Source organism: Hyperoodon ampullatus, assembly GCF_949752795.1.
Source record: "Hyperoodon ampullatus genome assembly, chromosome: 7".
Classification (NCBI taxonomy): domain Eukaryota; kingdom Metazoa; phylum Chordata; class Mammalia; order Artiodactyla; family Ziphiidae; genus Hyperoodon; species Hyperoodon ampullatus.
Window position 1 is genome coordinate 47,706,727 of NC_136920.1, and position 12,930 is coordinate 47,719,656.

A 12,930-nucleotide genomic window follows, 5' to 3' on the forward strand; every position below is an offset into this window, starting at 1 on the left:
TGGGTTGAAGAGTAGTGGAGAGGCATTAACCAAAGAGAGTAGGTCTTACAAAGTTTCTATCTTAAGAATTCTAACACAGATGATCCGAAAGAGAACCAGAATACTTCTCCCCTTCTCTCTTAAATGGAGAAAAATGAGACCATCCTTACTATTCACAGAACAGGAAGCCTGAGGAGATACTCCCAACACTTCAGTGACTTACTTAATATTTAAGAGGTTTTTTTTTTTTTTTTTACTACTATGTGCAAGGTACTGTGTGGCTACAAAAATGAAGTGGACATAAATCTTTCCCTTAAAGAGTCTAGAAGTGGGAATTTGATATGTTTATAAGTTTCTGTAATGTTTATGTAATTGTTGAATACTTATTGTGTTGGGCACTTATATATGAGCTTAAATCTTCTCAACAACCCAGTAAGACAGGTATGATGCCCATTTTACAGATAAGAAGCCTGAGGCTCAGAGAACCTAAGTAACTTGCACAAGAGGGTCACATTGTACCCAGGTCTGACTCTAGAGCCTATGCTCTTTCCTACTTCAGATGACAGATGTACAGATAAGAGCTACGAGGGCTCAGTGAAAGAAGTAATTATTGCTAGCTTGTGGAAGGGATATTTCTGAGGGGCAGGGGGCTGCAGGAGCAGCTTCATGGAGGAGGTGTCATTTAAGCTGGGGCTTGAGTGATTTGTAAGGTTTGGATGTGTGCAGATATAAGGGAAAGACATTCTAGGTGACGAGAACAGCAAGAACAAAGGTCTGCTGATGATAGTGTAGAGCTGATATTGAGGAGTGATTTGGCTGGAATTCACAGGGTGAGAAAGGGTCCATGGAAAATAAGATTGGATAGGGAGCTTGGGATGAGAAGTACGTCAGTACTAGGAATTTGGATTTACTCTGCCGTCAGGGAAGAGCTAGGGAAAGTTTTTAAATTGAGTATGGCATGCTCGAAGTGGGGCTTTGGAATATGAGTCTAGCTGGACTGTATACAGTAGCCAGAAGTGAGGGTGAACCAGGAAGTAAAGAAGCCATGTTCAGTTCATGTTCCCTTCTAAATGAGTGGTAGAAAAGGAGAGAAGGGGTTGAATTGGAGGGAGAGTGCAGAGGTTCAGTCAACCGAACCTGGCAACTGATTGGCTATATGGCAAGGAGAGGAAAGCATCCACTCTCAGTGTTGCTTTTAAAGATGTATTTAGTCAACAGAGTTCCAGGCAACAAACTGGGGGCTCAGAGATGAATAAGGCACATTATCTATCCTCAGGCTGTATTAGTTTCCTATTACTGCAGTGCAAATTACCACAAACTTAGCAGCTTGAAACAACACAAATCTATTATCTTACAGTTCTGGAGGTCAGAAATCCGAAATGAGTCTTACAGGATAAAGTCAAGGAGTTGGCATAGCTGAGTTCCTGCTGGAGGCTCTAGTGGAAGAACGTTTCCTTGCCTCTTCCAGCTGTTAGAGGCTGTGTGCATTCCTCGGCTCATGGTCCCGTCCTCCATCTTCAAAGCTCATCACTACAACCTGTCTTCATCCTCACATCTCCTCTCTCTCTTTTAGACCATCTTGCATCCTTATGAGGACCTTGTGATTCCATTGGGTCTGCTGAAATAATCCGGGATAATTTCCCCATCACGATATCCTTAATATCCTTAATCACATATGTAACGTCCCTTTTACCATTTACCATATTCACAAGTTCCAGGAATTAGGATGTGGACATCTTTGGAGGACCCTTATTCTGCCTACCAGGGAGTTAACAAACACATCTATGGAAGATAACTTGACAAAGCTTTTTGTCCCTGTAATCTCTTTTTTCTTCCCTTTATTCAATCAATGAGGCACCTGTTGTGAGTCAGGCACCATACTAGGTGCTGAGGACACAGGGATGCCAAGGCACCTCGCTGCCCACCTCTAGAGGAAGAAGAATTAGAGAAGGGCTGTTAATGTAGAACCAGAGACCAAAATGTCAGGCTCTTGGCTCTTGATTTTCTAAAGCGGAGGTCCAGGCCTGAGACAAGAAGGTTTAGAAGAATTTTGGTAAAATTTCAAAATGGGATCCTCCTACTCACCCTCTCTACTGCCAAACCCCAACCCCCAATTTAGATTTTTTTAATCTACTCAAAGGCCTCTGGGGATGGAGGTGTTTGCAGAAACCAGGAATTTGACTTCTTCTTACAATAGGGTGGGAGGTTGGAAGAGGGAGACAAGTCTAATGAAGAAAATAGAAAAAGCAGCAGCAGTAACATTCCAACCTCAAGGTAGCATAGAAAGGTGATTGAGTTGGTGAAATGTTGAAGATTTATTGTCAGCTGGTGTTTATGAAGCCCTTACTATGTCCCAGATCATTTAACCTACAGCCTAGTGTCATCCTCACGGTAACCCTGTAAGGTAGGCCTTACTGGCTATGTAGCACAGACCAAGAAACAAACCCAGAGTCTGTAGGGGAACTGCCAAAGAACTAATGAAAGATCAGTCCCCTTCCAAGCATCTTTTGACCCTAAAACCAGAGTGTCCTACGCCATCACAGCAGCCTCTTATGTCAAGGGGTATAGTTAATGCATGTGGTCGGCATTATTCACCTGTATCCATTTCAAAACAAGTGTCTCTCAGAAAGGAGCAAGAAAGACCTTGCACACAGTTAAGAACGTGATATATCTTACACTAGGGTGGTATTTCATAGAGGAAAGACTATGTGAGAACATCATGGGAAGGTGACCATCTTCAAGACAAGGAGAAAAGACTCAGAAGAAATGAAACCCTCTGACACCTTGATCTTGGTCTTGTAGCCTCCAGAACTATGAGAAAATACATTTCTACTGTTGAAGTCGCCCATCTTTTTGGCATTTTGTTCTAGCAGCACTTTCAAACTACTATAATGTATGCAGAGTATAGAGACATTCTTTGTGCCCTTCTTGCAGTTTTTTATGAGCTTGAAATTAATTTTTTAATTTCAAAATAAAAAAAGGAAAAATTAAAGAAAAATGGCACACATCTATCTATTCTAACATAGAAACAAAAATATTGAAAGGGTATTATTAAATTTTTAAAACCCAAGTCACAGAAACAATATCCACTTTTTTGTTGAGATATGTGATATGAGTATCTGAATAGAAAATGCCTGAATTGACATATAATACAGTGTAAAACAATATTACTTCTCTGAAATGAAGTTGGTAAGTGTGAGAGAAAAAGAGGTCATTTACTTTATATCTTGTATGATTTTGTGATTTTCAAACATTTTTTTAACAAAGAAAATATATGTTATTTAATGATAATAATAATAGTATTAGTAATAAATTCAATAAAAAAAAAGAACTTGATGTATCTTTGATGGGATAATTAATGGCCTGACCAGAGAGATTTGAGCAGGTCTGGGCTAAGGGTGAGGCACATAAGGCAGCCAGGGCACGAATCTATGGAGAAATCGTCACACAAGTACTGGCACTGCACTTGCCATACCCTGCGAGTGAGCGTCTCCTTACATCGTGTGCCTGGGTGCCTGACTGGTAAGGAGGCCTCACTCCCAGAGTTCTGCAGTACAGTGTGCTGTGCTCACACAACCTTGCCTCCTTGAATTTTGGGCCCTGGGCATCTTGCTTGCCTCACCCTAGGTCTTAAATTTGAGCAGGGGCCAGAAAGAGGAGAGGACCAGTGAGTTCAGTGACCTCAGTGCTGGCTGCACATTCAAACCCCTGAGTAGCTTAAAAAAAAATCTCGGGTAAGGTCTGACCCCAGACCAGTTAAATCAGAATCACTGGCATGGGGTGGGAGGAAGGCAAAGAGGCCTAGGCACGGCTATATTTTTTTTAAGTTTTTCAGGTGATGCTAATATACAGCCAGGTTTGGGAACCCCTGAGTTTGTACATTTGGAGAGAGTCCCTCACTGCCAGGCTGAGTAGGAATGTACATGATTGTTCCAAAAGTGAGGGTTTATGTAGTCCTTTTAAAGTCAGAGCTGAGGATTGCTACAGTTCAGTTAACTTTATGATCCTGAGTTTAATTCCAGCCTGGTTAATAAATCAGCTGGTTCTTCCACTCCCTTCCTCTGAATTTGAAACCTAGAAAATAATTAAATCTAGAATTCATCTGCAATGCCTGTTGTTATCATCAATGTGCTGGTTTCAGGGGTCCTGGGAAATGTATCTCAACCCATTTTATTAGCCCGTTTGCAAATCCTTATGTGGGTTGAATCTGTATCTGTCCCGGAAGATAAAGGAGATCTCCTCTGAGTGTCCCAGCTCTCACATTAGGTAGCTGTGTGACGTTAAGCAGTTGGTCTAACCCCTCTGTGTCTCAGCTTCCTCATCTGCACAAAGAACTGGGTATGACTCCATGATTCAGCCATTACTTCGTTTTTGCGTTTGCCTTTGTTACAGCTGGATGTACAAATGAACATGCTTGATTTTTTTTTCTTTTTTTTTTTTTTTTTTTATTAGTTTCTGCTTTATAACAAAGTGAATCAGTCATACATATACATCTGTTCCCACATCCCTTCCCTCATGCATCTCCCTCCCTCCCACCCTCCCCATCCCACCCCTCCAGGCGGTCACAAAGCACCGAGCTGATCTCCCTGTGCTCTGCGGCTGCTTCCCACTATCTATCTACCTTACGTTTGGTAGTGTATATATGTCCATGCCTCTCTTTCGCTTTGTCACAGCTTACCCTTCCCCTTCCCCATATCCTCAAGTCCATTCTCAAGTAGGTCTGTGTCTTTATTCCCGTTTTACCCCTAGGTTCTTCATGACATTTTTTTTTTTTAATTCCATATATATGTGTTAGCATACGGTATTTGTCTTTCTCTTTCTGACTTACTTCACTCTGTATGACAGACTCTAGGTCTATCCACCTCATTACAAATAGCTCAGTTTTGTTTCTTTTTATGGCTGAGTAATATTCCATTGTATATATGTGCCACATCTTCTTTATCCATTCATCCGATGATGGACACTTAGGTTGTTTCCAGCTCCGGGCTATTGTGAATAGAGCTGCAATGAACATTTTGGTACATGTCTCTTTTTGAATTATGGTTTTCTCAGGGTATATGCCTAGTAGTGGGATTGCTGGGTCATATGGTAGTTCTATTTTTAGTTTTTTAAGGAACCTCCATACTGTTCTCCATAGTGGCTGTACCAATTCACATTCCCACCAGCAGTGCAAGAGAGTTCCCTTTTCTCCACACCCTCTCCAGCATTTATTGTTTCTAGATTTCTTGATGATGGCCATTCTGACTGGTGTGAGATGATATCTCATTGTAGTTTTGATTTGCATTTCTCTAATGATTAATGATGTTGAGCATTCTTTCATGTGTTTGTTGGCAGTCTGTATATCTTCTTTGGAGAAATGCCTATTTAAGTCTTCTGCCCATTTTTGGATTGGGTTGTTTGTTTTTTTGCTATTGAGCTGCATGAGCTGTTTATAAATTTTGGAGATTAATCCTTTGTCAGTTGCTTCATTTGCAAATATTTTCTCCCATTCTGAGGGTTGTCTTTTGGTCTTGTTTATGGTTTCCTTTGCTGTGCAAAAGCTTTGAAGTTTCATTAGGTCCCATTTGTTTATCTTTGTTTTTAGTTCCATTTCTCTAGGAGGTGGGTCCAAAAGGATCTTGCTGTGATTTATGTCATAGAGTGTTCTACCTATGTTTTCCTCTAGGAGTTTGATAGTTTCTGGCCTTACATTTAGGTCTTTAATCCATTTTGAGCTTATTTTTGTGTATGGTGTTAGGGAATGATCTAATCTCATACTTTTACATGTCCCTGTCCAGTTTTCCCAGCACCACTTATTGAAGAGGCTGTCCTTTCTCCACTGTACATTCCTGCCTCCTTTATCAAAGATAAGTTGGCCATATGTGCGTGGGTTTATCTCTGGGCTTTCTATCCTGATCCACTGATCTATCTTTCTGTTTTTATGCCAGTACCACACTGTCTTAATTACTGTAGCTTTGTAGTATAGTCTGAAGTCAGGGAGCCTGATTCCTCCAGCTCCGTTTTTCGTTCTCAAGATTGCTTTGGCTATTCGGGGTCTTTTGTTTTTCCAAACAAATTTTGAAATTTTTTGTTCTACTTCTGTGAAAAATGCCAGTGGTAGTTTGATAGGGATTGCATTGAATCTGTAGATTGCTTTGGGTAGTAGAGTCATTTTCACAATATTGATTCTTCCAATCCAGGAGCATGGTATATCTCTCCATCTATTTATATCATCTTTAATTTCTTTCATCAGTGTCTTATAATTTTCTGCATACAGGTCTTTTGTCTCCTTAGGTAGGTTTATTCCTAGATATTTTATTCTTTTTGTTGCAATGGTAAATGGGAGTGTTTTCTTGATTTCATTTTCAGATTTTTCATCATTAGTGTACAGGAATGCCAGAGATTTCTGTGCATTAATTTTGTATCCTGCTACTTTACCAAATTCATTGATTAGCTCTAGTAGTTTTTCGGTAGCATCTTTAGGATTCTCTATGTATAGTATCATGTCATCTGCAAACAGTGACAGCTTTACTTCTTCTTTTCCAATTTGGATTCCTTTTATTTCCTTTTCTTCTCTGATTGCTGTGGCTAAAACTTCCAAAACTATGTTGAATAAGAGTGGTGAGAGTGGGCAGCCTTGTCTTGTTCCTGATCTTAGTGGAAATGGTTTCAGTTTTTCACCATTGAGGACAATGTTGGCTGTGGGTTTGTCATATATGGCCTTTATTATGTTGAGGAAAGTTCCCTCTATGCCTACTTTCTGCAGGGTTTTTATCATAAATGGGTGTTGAATTTTGTCGAAAGCTTTCTCTGCATCTATTGAGATGATCATATGGTTTTTCTCCTTCAACTTGTTAATATGGTGTATCACATTGATTGATTTGCGTATATTGAAGAATCCTTGCATTCCTGGAATAAACCCCACTTGATCATGGTGTATGATCCTTTTAATGTGCTGTTGGATTCTGTTTGCTAGTATTTTGTTGAGGATTTTTGCATCTATGTTCATCAGTGATATTGGCCTGTAGTTTTCTTTCTTTGTGACATCCTTGCCTGGTTTTGGTATCAAGGTGATGGTGGCCTCGTAGAATGAGTTTGGGAGTGTTCCTTCCTCTGATATTGTTTGGAAGAGTTTGAGAAGGATGGGTGTTAGCTCTTCTCTAAATGTTTGATAGAATTCGCCTGTGAAGCCATCTGGTCCTGGGCTTTTGTTTGATGGAAGATTTTTAATCACAGTTTCAATTTCAGTGCTTGTGATTGGTCTATTCATATTTTCTATTTCTTCCTGAGTCAGTCTTGGTAGGTTGTGCATTTCTAAGAATTTGTCCATTTCTTCCAGGTTGTCCATTTTATTGGCATAGAGTTGCTTATAGTAATCTCTCATGATCTTTTGTATTTCTGCAGTGTCAGTTGTTACTTCTCCTTTTTCATTTCTAATTCTACTGATTTGAGTCTTCTCCCTTCTTTTCTTGATGAGTCTGGCTAATGGTTTGTCAATTTTGTTTATCTTCTCAAAGAACCAGCTTTTAGTTTTATGGATCTTTGCTATCGTTTCCTTCATTTCTTTTTCATTTATTTCTGATCTGATCTTTATGATTTCTTTCCTTCTGCTAACTTTGGGGGTTTTTTGTTCTTCTTTCTCTAATTGCTTTAGGTGCAGGGTCAGGTCGTTTACTCGAAATGTTTCCTGTTTCTTAAGGTGGGATTGTATTGCTATAAACTTCCCCCTTAGAACTGCTTTTGCTGCGTCCCATAGGTTTTGGGTCGTCGTGTCTCCATTGTCATTTGTTTCTAGGTATTTCTTAATTTCCTCTTTGATTTCTTCAGTGATCACTTCGTTATTGAGTAGTGTATTGTTTAGCCTCCATGTGTTTGTATTTTTTACAGATCTTTTCCTGTAATTGATGTCTAGTCTCATAGCGTTGTGGTCGGAAAAGATACTTGATACAATTTCAATTTTCTTAAATTTACCAAGGCTTGATTTGTGACCCAAGATATGATCTATCCTGGAGAATGTTCCATGAGCACTTGAGAAAAATGTGTATTCTGTTGTTTTTGGGTGGAATGTCCTATAAATATCAATTAAGTCCATCTTGTTTAATGTATCATTTAAAGCTTGTGTTTCCTTATTTATTTTCATTTTGGATGATCTGTCCATTGGTGAAAGTGGGGTGTTAAAGTCCCCTACTATGATTGTGTTACTGTCGATTTCCCCTTTTATGGCTGTTAGTATTTGCCTTATGTATTGAGGTGCTCCTATGTTGGGTGCATAAATATTTACAATTGTTATATCTTCTTCTTGGATCGATCCCTTTATCGTTATGTAGTGTCCTTCTTTGTCTCTTCTAATAGTCTTTATTTTAAAGTCTATTTTGTCTGATATAAGAATTGCTACTCCAGCTTTCTTTTGATTTCCATTTGCATGGAATATCTTTTTCCATCCCCTTACTTTCAATCTGTATGTGTCTCTAGGTCTGAAGTGGGTCTCTTGTAGACAGCATATATATGGGTCTTGTTTTTGTATCCATTCAGCCACTCTGTGTCTTTTGGTGGGAGCATTTAGTCCATTTACATTTAAGGTAATTATTGATATGTATGTTCCTATTCCCATTTCCTTAATGGCTTTGGGTTCGTTATTGTAGGTATAGTCCTTCTGTTGTGTTTCTTGCCTAGAGAAGTTCCTTTAGCATTTGTTGTAAAGCTGGTTTGGTGGTGCTGAACTCTCTCAACTTTTGCTTGTCTGTAAAGGTTTTAATTTCTCCATCAAATCTGAATGAGATCCTTGCTGGGTAGAGTAATCTTGGTTGCAGGTTTCTCTCCTTCATCACTTTAATTATGTCCTGCCACTCCCTTCTGGCTTGTAGAGTTTCTGCTGAGAGATCAGCTGTTAACCTGATGGGGATTCCCTTGTGTGTTATTTGTTGTTTTTCCCTTGCTGCTTTTAATATGATTTCTTTGTGTTTAATTTTTTTTTTTTTTTTTTTTTTTTTTTTTTTTTTTTGCGGTACGCGGGCCCCTCACTGCTGCGGCCTCTCCCGCTGCGGAGCACAGGCTCCGGACGCACAGGCCCAGAGGCCATGGCCCACGGGCCCAGTCGCTCCGCGGCATGTGGGATCCTCCCGGACCAGGGCACGAACCCGCGTCCCCCGCATCGGCAGGCGGACTCTCAACCACTGCGCCACCAGGGAAGCCCCTTTGTGTTTAATTTTTGACAGTTTGATTAATATGTGTCTTGGCGTATTTCTTCTTGGATTTATTCTGTATGGGACTCTCTGTGCCTCCTGGACTTGATTAACTATTTCCTTTCCCATATTAGGGAAGTTTTCAACTATAATCTCTTCAAATATTTTCTCAGTCCCTTTCTTTTTCTCTTCTTCTTCTGGAACCCCTATAATTCGAATGTTGGTGCGTTTAATGTTGTCCCAGAGGTCTCTGAGACTGTCCTCTGTTCTTTTCATTCTTTTTTCTTTATTTTGCTCTGCATCAGTTATTTCCACTATTTTATCTTCCACCTCACTTATCCGTTCTTCTGCCTCAGTTATTCTGCTATTGATCCCATCTAGAGTATTTTTCATTTCATTTATTGTGTTTTTAATCGATGCTTGATTCATCTTTAGTTCTTCTAGGTCCTTGTTAACTGTTTCTTGCATATTGTCTATTCTATTTCCAAGATTTTGGATCTGGGAAATAGAATCTTGGATCAGCTTTACTATCATTATTCTGAATTCTTTTTCAGGTAGACTGCCTATTACCTCTTCATTTGTTAGGTCTGGTAGGTTTTTATCTTGCTCCTTCACCTGCTGTGTGTTTTTCTGCTTTCTCATTTTGCTTATGTTACTGTGTTTGGGGTCTCCTTTTTGCAGGCTGCAGATTCGTAGTTCCCGTTGTTTTTGGTGTCTGTCCCCCGTGGCTAAGGTTGTTTCAGTAGGTTGTGTAGGCTTCCTGGTGGGGGGGACTAATGCCTGTGTTCTGGTGGTTGAAGCTCGATCTTGTCTTTCTGGTGGACAGGTCCACGTCTGGTGGTGTGTTTTGGGGTGTCTGTGGCCTTATTATGTTTTTAGGTATCCTCTCTGCTAATGGGTGGGGTTGTGTTCCTGCCTTGCTAGTTGCTTGGCATAGGGTGACCAGCACTGTAGCTTGCTGGTCGTTGACTGAAGCTGGGTGCTGGTGTTGAGATGGAGATCCCTGGGAGATTTTCGCTGCTTGATATTATGTGGAGCTGGGAGGTCTCTTGTGGACCCGTGTCCTGAAGTTGGCTCTCCCACTTCAGAGGCACAGCACTAACTCCTGGCTGCAGCACCAAGAGCCTTTCATCCACCCGGCTCAGAATAACAGTGAGAAAAAGTAGAGAGAAATAATTAGTAGAAGAAAGAAAGAGAGATTGAAAGAAAGGAAGAAGGGAAGAAAGGAAGGAAGGAAGGAAGAAAGAAAGGAGGGAGGGAGGAAGGATGGAAAGAAAGAAGGAAAGAAAGGAGGGAGGGAGGGAGGAATGAAAGCAAAAGGAAGAGTGAATGGAAGAAGAGAGGGAGGGAGGGAGGAAGGAAAGAAAGAAAGAAAGACAGGAGGGAGGGAGGGAGGGAGGAAGGAAAGAAAAAGAAAGTGGAAAGAAGAAGGGTGGGAGGGAGGGAGGGATGGAGGAAAGAAAAAGAAAGAAGGAAAGGAGGAGCGGAGGGAGGGAGGGAGGAAGGGAAGGGAGGAAAAAAAGAAAGAGCAGGTAAAGTAAAATAGAATAAAGTATGAAATATAGTAGCGTTATTAAAATTAAAAAGTAATTATTGAAAAAAAACACGGACCGATAGAACCCTGGGACATATGGTGGAAGCAAAGCTATACAGAGAGAATCTTACACAGAAGATTACACATACACATTCACAAAAAGAGAGCAGGGGGAAAAATCAAAAATCTTGCTCTCCAAGTCCACCTCCTCGATTTGGGATAATTCGTTGTAAAAAGAGGAAAAGGGCGAAAAGTCTGAAATCTTGCTAAGTCCACCTCCTTAATTTGAGATAATTCGTTGTAAAGAGAGGAAAAAAAAAAGGGGGGGAAAGTCTTAAATCTTGTCCTCAAGGTCCACTTCCTCAATTTGGGATGATTCGCTGTCCATTCATGCACTCCACAGACGCAGGGCACATCAAATGGACCGTGGAGCTTTAATCCGCTGCCTCGGAGGCTGCACAGAGAGATTTCCCTGTCTCTGCTCTCACAGCTCCCGGGTCTCAGCCTTGGACCTGGCCCCGCCTCTGCGCGTAGGTCGCCGGAGGGCGTCCGTTCTTCGCTCAGACAGGACGGGTTTAAAGGAGCCGCTGATTCGGGGGCTCTGGCTCACTCAGGCAGAGGGGAGGGAGGGGAATGCCCTCTCCTCGCGCACCAGGCAACAAAAGGGAAAAAAGTCTCTTGCCTCTCCGGTAGCTCCAGACCCTTTCCCCAGACTCCCTCCGGGCTAGCACTAACCCCTTCAGGGTCTCTTCCTGCCGCCAGCCCCAGTCCTCTCCCTGCGCTCCGACTGAAAGCCGATACCCGAGCCTCAGCTCCCAGCCCCGCCCGCCCTGGCGGCCGAGCAGACAAGTCTCTCGGGCTGGTGTGTGCCTGAGGGCACCGATCCTCTGTGTCAAAATCTCTCTGCTTTGCCCTCCGCACCCCTGTTGCTGTGCTCTCCTCCGCTACTCCGAAGCTTTCCCCCTCCGCCACCTGCAGTCTCCGCCCTCGAAGGGGCTTGTAGTGTGTAGAAACCTTCCCTCCTTCACGGCTCCCTCCCACTGGTGCAGGTCCCGTCCATATCCTATTGTCTCTGTTTATTCTTTTTTTCTTTTGCCCTACCCAGGTATGTGGGGAGTTTCTTGCCTTTTGGGGGGTCTGAGGTCTTCTGTCAGCGTTCAGTAGGTGTTCTGTTGGAGTTGTTCCACGTGTAGATGAATTTCTGATGTATCTGTGGGGAGGAAGGTGATCTCCGCGTCTTACTCTTCCGCCATCTTCCTCCGGCCCCCAACATGCTTGATTTTGCTGTACTCTTTAACCAGTGGTCAGCCATTTCTGACCTATTGGGAATCCTTTATAGCTGTGATTGCCAAACCTGGCCAAACATCTGCATCCTGTGGGAACATTTTAGAAAATGCAGATTCCTGGGCCTTGTCCCTGAAGATCTTGATTCAGTGGGTCTTAAGCAATGTCTGGGAATCTGCTGCTCATCAGCCATATTTCGATACAAGCAATGATAAGTTTGATTAAAGTGGTAGAACTCCCAATTTAGATATCACTATAGAGTTGACCATTGACAGAGATCAGTTCTTCAAGGAAGCCTTCCCTGGCCCCCCGAAACTACATTATAAGCCTCCTGGTTAAAAGTTTTAAGGCACCCTGCTCTTCTGTTTTGTAGGACTTCTCAGGCTTGTTCAATATCTGTCTTCCCTTCTGGAATATAAGTTCTCTAAGGGCAGAGACGGTGTACACTATTCCAACGTTTGGGACATACGACCTAATCTCTTCCAGAGTTGAGATCTGTGGTGTATGCTGCCATGGCAAAGGGAGAGGAAGTTTCCATCTGGCATTTTGAACTGAGGCAGGGCTCCAGGTGCTTCCCAAGCTGTGTAACCAATAAGAGCCCATGACTGTGTTGGCTTTTACAGCAGCTCTGTGCAATGTCCGATGAACCTTGTTATACTGTCTTAAAGCTCCTGGATGTGTTATTAAGTCATCCCTTTCGTAGGTTGTCATCCCTTTTTTTAGATTTGAGTTGTCAGCCCAAGTGTGAAGATTAATATGAATTTTCAGCCACCCATTTCCCCAGCTCCTTTCTCTTTACTGTTTTTATCTTTTGAAATCCTGATATTCCAAGACAATACAGATTAAAAGGGTAGTTCAGGCACATTTATCGAGACTGAAAAATGTAAAAAATTCCAGTTCCAGTTCCCTCCCTTGGCATTTCAGGCCCCTCAGGGTCTGACCCCAGATACTGTCTCCCCATTTGTACCCTAC